This window comes from Engystomops pustulosus, chromosome 3 (genome assembly GCF_040894005.1).
Source record: "Engystomops pustulosus chromosome 3, aEngPut4.maternal, whole genome shotgun sequence".
NCBI classification, from domain to species: Eukaryota; Metazoa; Chordata; class Amphibia; order Anura; family Leptodactylidae; genus Engystomops; species Engystomops pustulosus.
This window is the reverse complement of record NC_092413.1, coordinates 127,209,385-127,223,567: the sequence shown is the minus strand read 5'-3', so window position 1 is coordinate 127,223,567 and position 14,183 is coordinate 127,209,385.

The window sequence follows — 14,183 nt, the reverse complement described above, 5'->3', positions numbered from 1 at the left end:
CTGGTTTAGAAGGATTTTGGCGGTGGTATATGTTGAGGAGACGTGGAGCATGGAGATCTTTACCAGAGACCCAGGTACGATGTTCCGGGCCATAACCCTTCCAATGGACCAGATATTGGACAGAGTTTTGTACCCTGCGGGAATCCAAAATCTTTTCTACCTCAAACTCTAGTTCACCTTGGACCACCACAGGAGCTGGTGGTTTAGTCACGGGTAACACGGGAGGGATATATTTTTTCAGAAGAGATTTGTGAAAAACATTATGAATGCGAAGAGAGCTAGGTAATTGTAACCTAAAAGAGACGGGATTAATAATTTCATTAATCGTGTATGGCCCAATGAATCGAGGAGCAAATTTCCCAGATGGCACTCTGAGACGCAAATTTCTAGTAGATAGCCACACTCGTTCCCCCACATTATATTCAGGACCAGGAGATCGTTTTTTATTAGCCTGACGCCGTTGGGTATCTTGGGCTTTCACCAGGTTCGACAGAACCCGTGCCCAGTCTGAGCTCAGCTTTTGGAACGTTGCTTCAGCGGAAGGGTTAACAGACTCAATGTCTTGGCAGGACGAAAACTTTGGGTTGAACCCGTAATTACAAAAGAACGGCGACATTTTAGATGAGGTACTAACCCTGTTATTTAAGGCAAATTCGGCGAGCGGGAGGAAGGATCTCCATTTCTCCTGGTTATCGGAAATAAAGCATCTTAAGAACTGTTCAAGCGATTGGTTAAGTCTCTCTGTCTGCCCATTAGTCTCAGGATGGAAGGCGGAAGAAAACGAAAGAGAGATTCCCAATTGACCACAAAATTCTCTCCAGAATTTAGAGACAAACTGTACCCCCCGATCAGAGACAATATTTTCTGGTATACCATGAAGACGCAAAATATTGTTTATGAACAATGAGGCCAATAATTTAGCACTGGGTAATTTCCTGAGGGGTACTAAATGACACATTTTCGAGAATCGGTCACAAACCACCCAAATGACAGTTTTCCCTTGAGAGACAGGTAAGTCAGTTATGAAGTCCATGGAGATATGAGTCCAGGGTTTTTTAGGCAGAGGGAGAGGTTGGAGAAGTCCCTCTGGTACTCTTCTGGGCACCTTAGACCTGGCACATATATCACATGCTGCTACGAACTCCTGAACGTCACGTGACCACGAGGGCCACCAGTACAACCTTTCTAAGAGATACTTAGTGCCTGCAATACCAGGATGTCCGGCGAGCACAGAGCAATGGATCTCCTCCAAGACCCGGAGCCGAAGATTATGTGGCACAAACAATTTACCCATAGGAAGATTACTAGGCGCAAGATCTTGAGAGTTCGAGATAGCGGTGGCGAGGTCATGGTCAATAGCAGATAACACAATACCAGGCGATAGAATCTTATCTGGGACAACCTCTGGGGTATTGTCGTTACCAAAGCTACGTGATAGAGCATCAGCTTTGATATTCTTAGTGCCTGGACGGTAAGTAACAACAAAATTAAAACGAGTAAAGAAGAGTGCCCAGCGAGCTTGTCTGGGGGACAGTCGTTTAGCATTATCTAAGTATAACAGGTTTTTATGGTCAGTAATCACAGTTATGGGATGTTTAGCTCCTTCTAGGAAGTGTCTCCATTCCTCGAATGCCCATTTTATGGCCAAAAGCTCTCTGTTACCCACATCATAATTATGTTCGGCAGAGGAGAACTTCCTGGAGAAGAACGCTACAGGTTTTAGGTTAGTGAGAGACTTTGATCCCTGAGATAACACTGCTCCCACCCCTACTTCGGATGCATCAACTTCAACTACAAAAGGGTGATTCAAATCAGGTTGAGTCAAAACTGGCGCGGTTACAAAACATCTTTTAAGCTGTGCAAATGCTTGCTCCGCCTCTGGAGTCCAATTGGTCAGATCAGCACCCTTTTTAGTGAGATCCGTCAACGGCTTAGCCACAACAGAAAAATTCTTAATAAATTTGCGGTAATAGTTGGCAAACCCTAAAAACCGCTGAAGGGCTTTAAGAGTGTTGGGACGTTCCCATTTCTCGATAGCCGTGACCTTGAGTGGATCCATACAAAAAGATTTAGGGGTGATGATATAACCCAAAAAAGTAATCTTTTGGACCCCAAACAGACACTTAGACAACTTAGCACATAAGGAATTCTTACGTAATCTAGAGAGAACATCCCTGACCTGTCGGATATGGGTTGACCAGTCAGGGGAAAAAATCAGAATATCATCCAGATAGACTACCACATATTGACCCAGGATATCACGAAAAATATCATTCACAAATTCTTGAAATACTGCTGGTGCATTACACAACCCGAAGGGCATCACACAATATTCAAAGTGTCCTTCGGGGGTATTAAAAGCAGTTTTCCACTCGTCCCCCTTTTTGATGCGAATCAGGTTGTAGGCCCCACGGAGGTCAATTTTGGAGAACCAGCGGGCACCCACCACCTGGTTAAGCAAATCAGGGATAAGAGGAAGAGGGTATTGGTTTTTGACAGTGATGTTATTCAGTTCACGGTAATCAATACAGGGTCTAAGTCCACCATCTTTTTTCCCAACAAAGAAAAAACCAGCCCCCATAGGGGAATTCGAGGATCGTATATGACCCTTTTGAAGGCTCTCTTGTATATACTCTCGCATAGCCTCTCGTTCTGGGGAAGACAAATTAAAAATCCTTCCCTTGGGATATTTAGACCCGGGAATGAGATCGATCCCACAGTCATAAGGCCTATGAGGAGGCAGGGACTCGGCAGTCTTTTTATCAAAAACATCAGAGAAATCAGAGATAAATTCAGGCAGAGTTTCTTCCTCTGACTGACATTTAGAGAGGAACAGCGTATTACAATGGGAGGAACACAGCGGATCCCATTTAACCAGTTCTCCAGTGGTCCAATTAAATACAGGATTGTGTACAGATAACCATGGAAACCCCAAAATGACATCAGCGGACAAGTTTTTTAAAACAAAAAACACTACCCGTTCGGTGTGGATAGCACCAACCTGCATGGTTATCTGTGGTGTTCTGAAACAAACTCTACCCCCCCTTAAAAGGGGTAGAATCTGCCCCCACAACCAGGACAGGAGGATTCTGGTTAACCAACTCCAGCCCTAGGGCTGAAACAAAAGCAGAGTCAATAAAATTAGCAACGGATCCAGAATCAACCATAGCTTGTCCAGATATAGACTTATCATTAGCAAACAGAGACACTGGCAACAAAATTTTAGATACAGAGTCGGAAGATACCTGTGCGCCTGAGTGACACTCCCGATTATCACTCAGGCGCTGAAGTTTTCCGCCTGTGGCCTGGGTCTGGTAGGGCAGCCTCTCAGGAAGTGTCCAGATTCACCGCAGTAAAAGCAAAGACGATTCTTCTGGCGATGCTCTTTCCGGGTTTTGGCTCTCGCCGTGCCCAACTGCATAGGTTCTTGTTCAGATATAGGAGAGACAGAGTTTTTAGGAGAAAGTAAAGGTGACCCGGAGGAGTGACTCGCATCTACTCTATCTTTTCGTCTGTCCCGTAGGCGACGATCAATGCGGACTGCTAAGGCCATGGTTTGCTCCAGTGAGTTTGGATCAGGATGACCAATCCAGGCATCCTTTACAGGTTCTGACAGGCCTTTTCTGAAAAGGGCTTTCAAGGACGGTTCACACCAGTTCAAGGTTACGCAGTGTTTGCGGAATTCCATGCAGTATTCCTCCGCAGAGCGGGTACCCTGCGAAAGAGACAGCAAACTGGACTCCGCAAGCCCAACATGATCGGGTTCTGAGTATATGGCCCCCAAGGATTGAAAAAAGCGTTCCAAAGAGGACCACTCCTCTGCGGCTGGAGGTAGTTTCAGGGCCCATGCCTGGGGATCCCCCTGGAGTAAGGAAATAACCACCCCCACCATTTGAGTTTGGGAGTATAACGGGTTAACCCGAAAATAAAGCAAACAGGATTCCCTGAAAATCTCAAATTTCTCTCTATCACCTGAGAATCGATCCGGGAGTAACATTTTTACCTTGTTAATACTGGGGAGTGGAGGTTGCGGAGCAGCAGGAGACGTGGCAGGGGTCTCTGCTCTAAACTGAGTTAGAACATGGACCTGGTTAGCCAGATCAGCCACAATGCCTGCTAGGCCTTCCATGCGATGCACAAGATCCGGGATGGAGCTCATCCTGGCGGATCCGGAAGACGTAGCAAACTAAGGATTTTTAAAGGGCTGGTAATAATGTAATGATGGCTCGGGGATACAGGGACAACAAACCAGACAGTGAGCCCTAAGTCTGAGCCCCCCAATGCTGTCACCTGCCTACTTGCCTCCGGTATCCTATTGATACGGGACAACCACGAAGACGATCCCTTCCTAGGCCACAGTGCAGACAAAGAACACGACAAACAAACAATACACAAAGGTAGTGAAGTCAGGTAAACCGGGTCACAACGGAGAGAGCAATATATAAGCAGAATCAGAAAGCGAGAGCCGAGGTAAGTAACGAAAGCCAAAGTCAGAATGCCAGAGAAGTCAATATAAGAACAAAACGCTGAAAGGACTGGGGAGCTGAAAAATACGAATATTACCAGCGCTGAGGAACCTGTGCTGGGAAGTAATATAGGTGACTGGGGAACCTCCCCTCAAGGTGACTGGAGGAGAGATCTGTCATTCACAGCAGGTTAACTGTTGCTAGACTGCAGGGAAAAGGGTGTGGTGCGACAATAAACCATGTAGCAATCTCAGTCCCAGTTCACACACAGGAACACTGAACAACCTCAATGCCTTCTAAGCCGCATACCGTGGACAGAAGACGATACAGGCAAAGACGTAACAGAAGGTCTATTTTATAAACAAAACAGAAATATGAACTATAATTTTTTTATTTTTTTTTATAGAACAAAACGTGCAGAAGAAATCAGACAGCAACCACAGAAGGTGATTGCTATGGCTAGTTTCTAACCAACACTGTCAGCACACAAAAGGATTTTGTGCTATGACTGAGTCTGTCACTTTAACTTTTGAAAAACGCTAATGTAGCCGTAACAAGGGATGTTGGGTTCTTGGAGAATCACTCCTTCCTAACAATAAGGTTCTTTTAGAATCACTACTGCCTAACAGTAATCTACTAGAACACCCTAACGCTATCCCTGACCAGCAGCAGCTCTCTCCCTAACGGCATCCAGACAGAGAATGATCCGAGCAGCGTGGGCAGGGGCTAGTATATTCCAGGGTCACCTGATCAGGCCAGCCAACCACTGCTATCGAAATGTAAGTGTACCACGTGATGCTGGGTGTACTGCAGAGTCTCCTGGCTTGTGATTGGCTCTGTTTCTGGCCTCCAAAAATCTAAACGCTGCGAGATGCCATTTTCTCGAGCGGGCTCATCTCTAATTAGCATGTTTCTTCTGGACCCTTTTGTGATTTTGTCCTTCTCCGTGTTAAGTGCTTTTCAGCACCATGAATTACTAATATGTTGTTTCATTTTAAAGTGGTTCCAAAATAAATACCAAACAGGATAAATTTCAATTTGATCTGAAATCATTAGTGTATACAAAAAGTCTCCTGGAACCGAGGTAGGTTTGACCATGTACAGTACCAGTTCTTTTTTGAAGGACAGTCTTCGAAATTGACTGTTGTTATACTTGCACATTTTTATGTTTGCTGATGCATATGTTGCAGTTATCCTTTCTTATTGATATCTCATTAAATATGTCACTTAGAAAATCTGTATTTATCTTACCCCCCCCCCCCCCCTTTACGACAATAGTGCTTTATATGTTTTATAGATTCATAATTCACTTTTCAAATTTTTTTGAAAAAGTGCTACAAAATTTGCTGGTGCTATATGAATAAAGATTTTTATTACTATTATCTATTAATTGTACTAACAGTATATTATTATTTATATACTGTAGGCCATACAACTATTATCATCAATGAGATGATGGGACTGTTAGTTTCCATAAGGGGTTCATACATACATACATTTTCTAACAGTAATACAAAAGTTGTTTTTGGATGAGTCATCTTAATAACATTCTCAGTGCAATGCAGTACAATAGGATTGAAAGATAAAATTATTGCAGGCTTAGAATATAAATATGATCATGACAAACTTCTTATGAGAAATGTTGAATTTTTATGTACTGTAAATTTAACACAGCTAAAATATTCATCTGGCAGTCAAGGCAGAAACTATGACTTTCGGGTTTATCTGTTTGGGTTTAATTAGTTGTTTTTGCATCTATACTCCTATTGTACCCAGAAACCTGGCTGTGTACAATTGTTTAAGCTTAGGCTTGAGAAAAATGTGCTTATTTAAGTTTTATTTAGCAGAAGAGCAAAAATCGATATACCGTATTTTCTGCCCTATAGGGCGCACCGGACTATAAGGCGCATTAGTCCGATGCGCCTTATATATGTAATAATTACATATATAAGGCGCATCGGACTATAAGGCGCGGGGTCCGGCGGCCGGGGGCGTGGCGGAGGTCCGGGGGCGTGGCGGAGACCCGACGTGACGCGGCGACGGGACGCGGCGACGAGACGCGACGCCGAGACGCGACGGGGAACGCGGGAAAGGTGAGCGGAGAAGGTGAGGGGGAGGTGGAGGAGGGCAGCGGACCATACTTACATAGGTCCCCGCTACCGGAGACAGCAGATCTCCCGCTGGAGATCTCCGGTAGCGGGGACCTATGTAAGTATGGTCCGCTGCCCTGTGCCCAGCGCCATACATAGGGCGCACCGGACTATAAGGCGCACTTTGGATTTCCACGGAAATCCAATGCTTTTAAGTGCGCCTTATAGTCCGGAAAATACGGTAGATAGACAAACGGAAAGATAGACAAGAAAAAATCTACAACAGCACTGTTTAGAGTAAAAAATAAAACCGCTTGGGGCTAGGAAAAACATCACATTCGATAAAAGAGACAAAAACTTGAAACTCCAAAAAAGTGAACAAAATCTGTTGGACTTTATTCCAGTACTACGTTTTAGTTTCTGTCTGAAGCCTTTGTCAAGATAGGCCAGCCTCACTGAAGAGAATTCCTGATGGAGGGGTGAATAAGAGTGCTGACTTCTCTCCAACGAGCCACACTTAGCCAGCGTCTCTTTCAAATCTCTCATTCCTAAGGGGGGCTAGATTAGCAGTGCCAGCGTCAATTAGGAGGCAGGGTATTCTGACTTTTTTAGAAGAATGATGGCTTTAATCACATCAGTCTAAAAACATCTAAAAAGTACTGTCTGTGGTTTGTAATGGAGGTAGCCGGTGATTGGTTCCCATTAGATACTGTTTTTCTATTGTATTTAATAATAATAATAATAATAATAATAATACTAACTAATAATAATTTAATGCAATAAAATGAATATTATTAAAATCATACTATTTTAAATTCTTGAATTATTTTGAAAAAAAAATACAGACCACTCTATTCTTTGTAGGTGGGAAAACTTGCAAAATCGTCAATGTCTCAAATAATTATGTTCTCCACTGCAGATGGATAGTTATAAATGGATATCAATTCCTGATAATAATATAAGGAGCTAATCATTGTGAAAAAGGCATCTTTGTTTTAGTAAGCTTCAAATTTAATTTTAGGAACTTTTGTTATAAATTGAAACATCAAAGTATTCCTTCACCAGTAGAAATCAGAGAGGTTTTAAAATCACATGATGGTTGTTGAAGACATGTTAAATTGTCATTTTAGCCATAGAGAACAAACAAATGAGACTGTGACATACTTTTGGTGGGTCAGTCATACAGTATCTACAGAGACACTAGCAGGGTCACTCGAAAGTGATGGTGGAGCCTGCAGCGATACAGTGAAGATGTCCTAGCAGCAAACCTAAATACCACTATGAGATGATTCATGCTCAGACCACAATATGTGGAGAATATGTATATCAGTGAAGTACTGTATATTTAATCCTAGACTAAGGCTACATTCACACGAATGTATGGGGGACGTATATACGGCCGATATACGTCCCCCATATATCGCACCAGTACCCCTCCATTCCCCTTAGAAAGATAGGATATTCTCCGGAATACGGCGCCATGCGCCATATATTCCTATTGAGAGGAGCGGGGGTGAGCACCTCCTCTACCCGTGCGCTGCCGTGTGCCCGCGGTGCTACGGTACAGCGGGCAACGGCCGTCTGAATGTAGCCTAAGTATGGTAAATGCCCTTTATGTTTATTTTAACCGTACGGTGTACAATTTTCATTCATAAAGAACAGAAAGTTATAAATGTAAAAATCTTTCACCATGGGGATCGAGCGTTATGTTTATTGGCAAACCCAAAGCTGTATTCCGGTAATAATATTTTGTGTCTTCTGAGAGCTGGCTTACATATACTAAGAATACATATGAATCTTATTGTCTTTAATACCTGGAATATGTGCCGAAGCACAGTCTTTCCAGTAAGTGTAGTGTGCTGACAGACATCTCTATGAGTTGTCATTTGTAACAGTTACTTATTGACAAGACCAATCAAGCCACGTACATGTGGTAAATGTGCACTGTTTCGACTTGTCTGCAAGTGATTCTAGATCAATGAGAGATGAGTCTGACTATAAAACATGTCTAGGAATTTTCCATAATACAAATAAAAGCAAATATAAGGGGGATTTTGAAGTGAGTGATTTAAAAGTAAAAATGACCACAGCCGGAATACAACGTCAAACTTAGTGTCTGATAAAGGAAAATTTAAGCAAAGCTCAACTTTTAGAGTAACAGTAAATGATATACTGTACATGTTAAGTGTTCAAATATTCTGTAACCTGAAGTTGACATTTTTCTGAATTTCTTGAGGTCCACCATAACAATACTGTGACAAGCTGTACAGGCAGTCCCCGGGTTACATACAAGATAGGGTCTGGAGGTTTGTTCTTAAGTTGAATTTGTATGTAAGTCGAAACTGTATATTTTATAATGGAAGTTCTGGACAATTTTTTTTCTTTTGCCCCAGTGACATTTGGAGTTTCAAAATTTTTGGTGTAATTGGACCAAGAATTATCAATAAAGCTTCATTACAGACACCTTACAGCTGATCATTGCAGTCTGGGACTATAGTAAAGCATCCAGAGAGCTTCACCAGAGGTCACAGTGGGCAGAGGGGTCCGTCTGTAACTATGGGTTGTCTGTAAGTCGGGTGTCCTTAAGTAGGGGACCGCCTGTATATAGGAAAAGCTTTCTGTACCTGTGGTAACAGTACAAGATATGGCCATAATTCATTTTTCAGTCCTCCGTCGTCTCACAATTACATTTAGAATGATAAAAGGGACAAATATCAGCCACAAACCTCCTCAGCGGAAGGCCTGCACATCAGGGAGACCAACCACAAAAGCTGGTGAAACACAAATGAAATCAAATAAGTCCACACATCTAGTAGTATGTGTACATTTGACAACCCTTACCAGGATGAAAGAGATGTGCAAAGTGCAGCAAAGACAGAAAAAGTTAAGACAAATTAAATTATGTATTTCTAAATACAGGCAGTCCCTGGGTTACGTACAATATATGTTCCATAGGTTTGTTCTTAAGTTGAATTTGTATGTCCAAACTGACAATTGTAGTTTCAAAATTTTTTGCTGTAATTTGACCAAAGATTACCAATAAAGCTTCATTACAGACACCTTACAGCTGATCATTGCAGTGTGGGACTAAAGTGAAGCATTCAGAGAGCTTCACCAGGGGTCACAGTGGGCAGAAGGGTCTGTAATTCGGATGTCTTTTAGTAGGGAACTTACCTGTAGTAACAAACAGGATAGGGTCAGGAGGAATTATTCCACATTTCTTCCAAACCTTAGGGCTAAATCTATTTGAGAACCCTGTCAGATCATATAATCCTTCTGCGTAGGACTGTAAAGTTTGGTATAGGGAGATAGAGATTGGGTTACCTTGTCAATTGAAGATTGTTGCATTATGGTTATTAGTTTTTATAACATTTCTCCTCACTGAAAGGGAGCACAGTTCACATTAGCATATGAACATTCCTCTCTCAATGATGTCAATGAAGCCAAGAGGTGGGGGGAAAATCCATACAGTATAAAGTATTGGGCTATGCACATACTCATGGCCAGTATTTTGAGGAATTCATAGTTGCATGAAGACTGATTTGCATATTTGCATTTCCCCAGCCCCGGGGATCAATAAAGTTGTATTGTATTGTATTGTATTAGTAAGGCTATTTGTTTTACCCTTTTATTTTCATAACCAGTTATGTCTACATTGTTTGTATATTCTTTATATTCTTCTGAATCTTTTCATTTGACAATTGTATCTGCTTTTCTGAACTGCACATCCATGTATTAAATCTTTAACTTAATACATCTCTGCTTGTAAGAACTTAAGTTTCTGAATAGATAACATTCCCAATGTAAAGTTTAAGGAATTGTAAAGCTAATTGGTTTATCTATATTTTGGGTTTCCAAATTGTGGAAGGATCTAGGCAAACAGGCGCCTATTTGCCTTCTTACTATACATTAATAAGTCAATTGTTTGTGATGGCAACTAAGGTTCAAGTAAGTGCTAGGGCTAGTATAGCAGTAGATGGACAGGGCTCTATGTGCTAAATTGTGAGGCTCTCCAGCGTAAGTGCACCCTGTGACATGACCTGAGAGTTAGGGGTTAATCACAGTACCTACTTACCTGTATCTACCTGCTAGAAGATACCAGTAATTTAATTTATTAAATTAATGCCATTACATCTATTATAGTGCTGTCACCAGGGGTTAACCAAGCCTTTCTGCAACATGAGGCGAGCCATAGAAAGATGCCCCCCCACCCCCATATATGTAATATATCAGACACAGCATAGAAAATAGATATAGCGTGGCGCCATGTAGTATAAAATGCATATAGCGTGACGCCATGTAGTATAAAATATATTTAGCGTGCCGCTGTGTAGAATAAAATAGATACAGCATGCCACCATGTAGTATAAAATAGATACAGCATGCCGCTATGTAATATAAAATGCATACAGCATGCCTCCATGTAATATAAAATGCATACAGCGTGCCGCCATGTAGTATACAATGCATACAGCGTACCGCCATGTCTTATAAAATGCATACAGTGTGCCGCCATGTAGTATAAAATGCATACAGCGTGCCGCCATGTAGTATAAAATGCATACAGCGTGTCGCCATGTAGTATAAAATGCATACAGCGTGCCACCATGTAGTATAAAATAGATACAGTGTACCGCCATGTAGTATAAAAATGCATACACAGTACCGCCATGTAGTTTAAAAAGCATACAGCAAACCGCCATGTAGTATAAAATGCATACAGCGTACCGCCATGTAGTATACAGCGTACCGCCATGTAGTATAAAATGCATACAGCATACCGCCGTGTAGTGTAAATCTACGCCACTTACATGGTCCAGAAACCCCGATAAATATCACCAATACTGCATAAACATACAGCATATACATACACACACACATACTGAGTACACATACAGCAAATTTACACACACACACACCATATGCAGAATATACATATATATATATATACTTATATATATATTACACACACATCTATACATACAAACATACACATAAAGACATACATACTCACTTATACATACATGTACATATATACATACACATCTATACATGCTTATATATACATATACATAAAAGTTACCTTACTTTTTCTGTTTTTATTGTCCTGGCCTTGTCCTCCAGCACGGGTGGGCAGTTGGTGGGGTGGGCCTGGACCGGAGCCATGGGGACCAGAGCCTGGACCGGAGCTGGGGGGACCAGAGTCTGGAACGGAGCCGGGGGGAGGGGTTGCAGCCAGAGCCGGGAGCGAAGGAGAGTGTGCGGGGGCAGAGAGGGCAGATAGGTGCGGCTGTGGTTATAGGGTTGTGCAGGGCGGGCAGATACATGTGCCGATCGGCAGGGGGGGTGATGTCACCGGGAAGTACCAGCCGGCAGGTACATGTGGGGGTGGGCGGGACGTTATAGGGAAGTACCGGCCGGTAATGTGCTGGGGGTCGGGCGGAGGATGTGCCGGGTGGCGGGATGTTATGGGAAGTGCCGGCCGGCGAGCAGGTACATGTGCCGGTGGGTGGGCGGGGGAAGTGCTGGCAGGCGGAGGATGTGCCGCCCAGTGGGACATCATGGGGAAGTGCCAGCAAGCAGGTACATGTGCCGGGGGGATGGGCGGTTAATGTACCGGCCGTCGGGCAGGGGGATGTGCCAGCAGGTTGGAGCATGTGCCGGGTGTCAGGCGTGAGCCCGACGCCGCCCCATAATCCAGCAGGAGGTGTGCCGCCTGAGGCGAGATTCTCAACTCGCGTCATGGCAGGTGCACCCATGGCTGTCACATCTATTTTAGTCATACCCCTGTGAAAATCACAGCTTTATTATGAGGGATAAAACCATGACTTCTGTTACTTGATCATATCTAGCTCAAAATAAGAACCACTGAGCAGGATGTAAGTCACAGGAAACAACCACTTCAATTTAACCTTTGCATATTGCAAGTTTAGATCCCAAATCCTCAAACCCTCACACAACATTCAATGAGCATACCCTTTTATCCGCCTACTGCAAAGAAATTCAAACATACACAGGAGTTTTATTTTGAAAGCTTGAACTCCATTAACTGCGCATTGACTTTAGACATCAGCTGGTGCAGGTCTGTAGTCTGCAGTGATGTCAAGCTGCAGTTTCTTATGCTCCTGCGCTAATCGCAGGAACGGGTTCTGGCCTTCTGCTGTCAGAGACAGCCAGAGACTCTAGGGAAAAGGTAGAATAGTTTACTACAACTCCTGCCTTCTCCTTTCTTTACTGCACAGTGCTGAAGTAGCGCTATGCAATGAATGCAAGGGTCAGAACTGCCAGTGGCTCTATAGTCCCGGCTGTCACAAAATAATCTGCAAGGATTAAGTACAGCTCTGCCTGCATAGGAGGCCATTTCCCCCAGTTACAATGGAAAACTTGTAAGGGAAAAAATAATTAATTAAAAAAAAAAATGAGAAAGTGTCCTACATGGGTCTTTTATGACCTCATGGGGACATATAGAGTAAAAAATCCCCTACCACACTATAAAAACTTTACAGTTGTTGTTACGTTTGCCTAAGTCTAAACATATTGTCCAGATTTATCATTGGTGAGGCAAACTGTACAACGTGCATGGTCTTCAAATAATCTGGTGCAACCTGCATGTGCCACTAGTGCTTAAACTAAGAGCACCATTTTTTTTCTGGTACACTCAGTTAAATGGACATACGCCACAATTATGTCAGGACTTATATGCCTCCATCATTAAAGACTATTCAGGCCTCATCATTAAATGATTAATGTAGTTGTGTTCCTTATTTCTTTATATACAACGTATATAAATCAGTCAGGTAACCTGACAACCGTCAGTCAATGTATCAGCAGAGTGGTAAAGGGAGGTGTGAAGGGGGCTTATTACTCTAGGGCTAGTTATGATACTGCACTTGTTAGGGTAGGAGTTATTGATGGACTGCAGCTTGTGTGTGCTTGTATCATTCTCCTCTCCTTCACACTCATGCAGCCACCTCACCCCTTACTGTCATGTGCATTAAGCAAGCATGGGAGGGAAGGGGATGGTGAGGAGGAGAGGAAGAATGTATGAAGAGACAAATGCACACTCACAGGCTGCAACTGCCCCTCCCCAGGACACAAGCACACAGCTGGCAGGGAGCCAGGTAATGTGAATTAATCTTATATTAACTACTGAGATGATTCAGAATGCTGACAAATGCATTTTTAAAATCAGCACAGCATAGGCTATTGGAAACTATCACCAGCTTAAAATGGCATTCCTAGTGACAGGTTCACTTTAAGAAAAAAATGTCTTGCTTGATTTGAACATTAAGAAAAGTCATATTGCCCTGGTGCACATTGGAATTGTATTCTGTTTACCAGCAGTGCATATTATCCTGAATTCAGTTCTTCTGAGATTAAATTTTTTTACATACAACCGGCTACATTTCATTTATATTATCTCTCTTTCACCACCTGGAGATGTTTATTGAATGTTTTATCATGAACTGAATTATTTTCATGTAAAATGTCACAACGATTTTAAAAATATTCCCATTTCTATAGCTTTATTGTTAGACAGTAGATTAGTTTCAAAATATGTTTTTGTATGATATTTATCTATTTATCTTTTTCTTGGCAGTTCTATTTCAATCAATAAAATCACAAT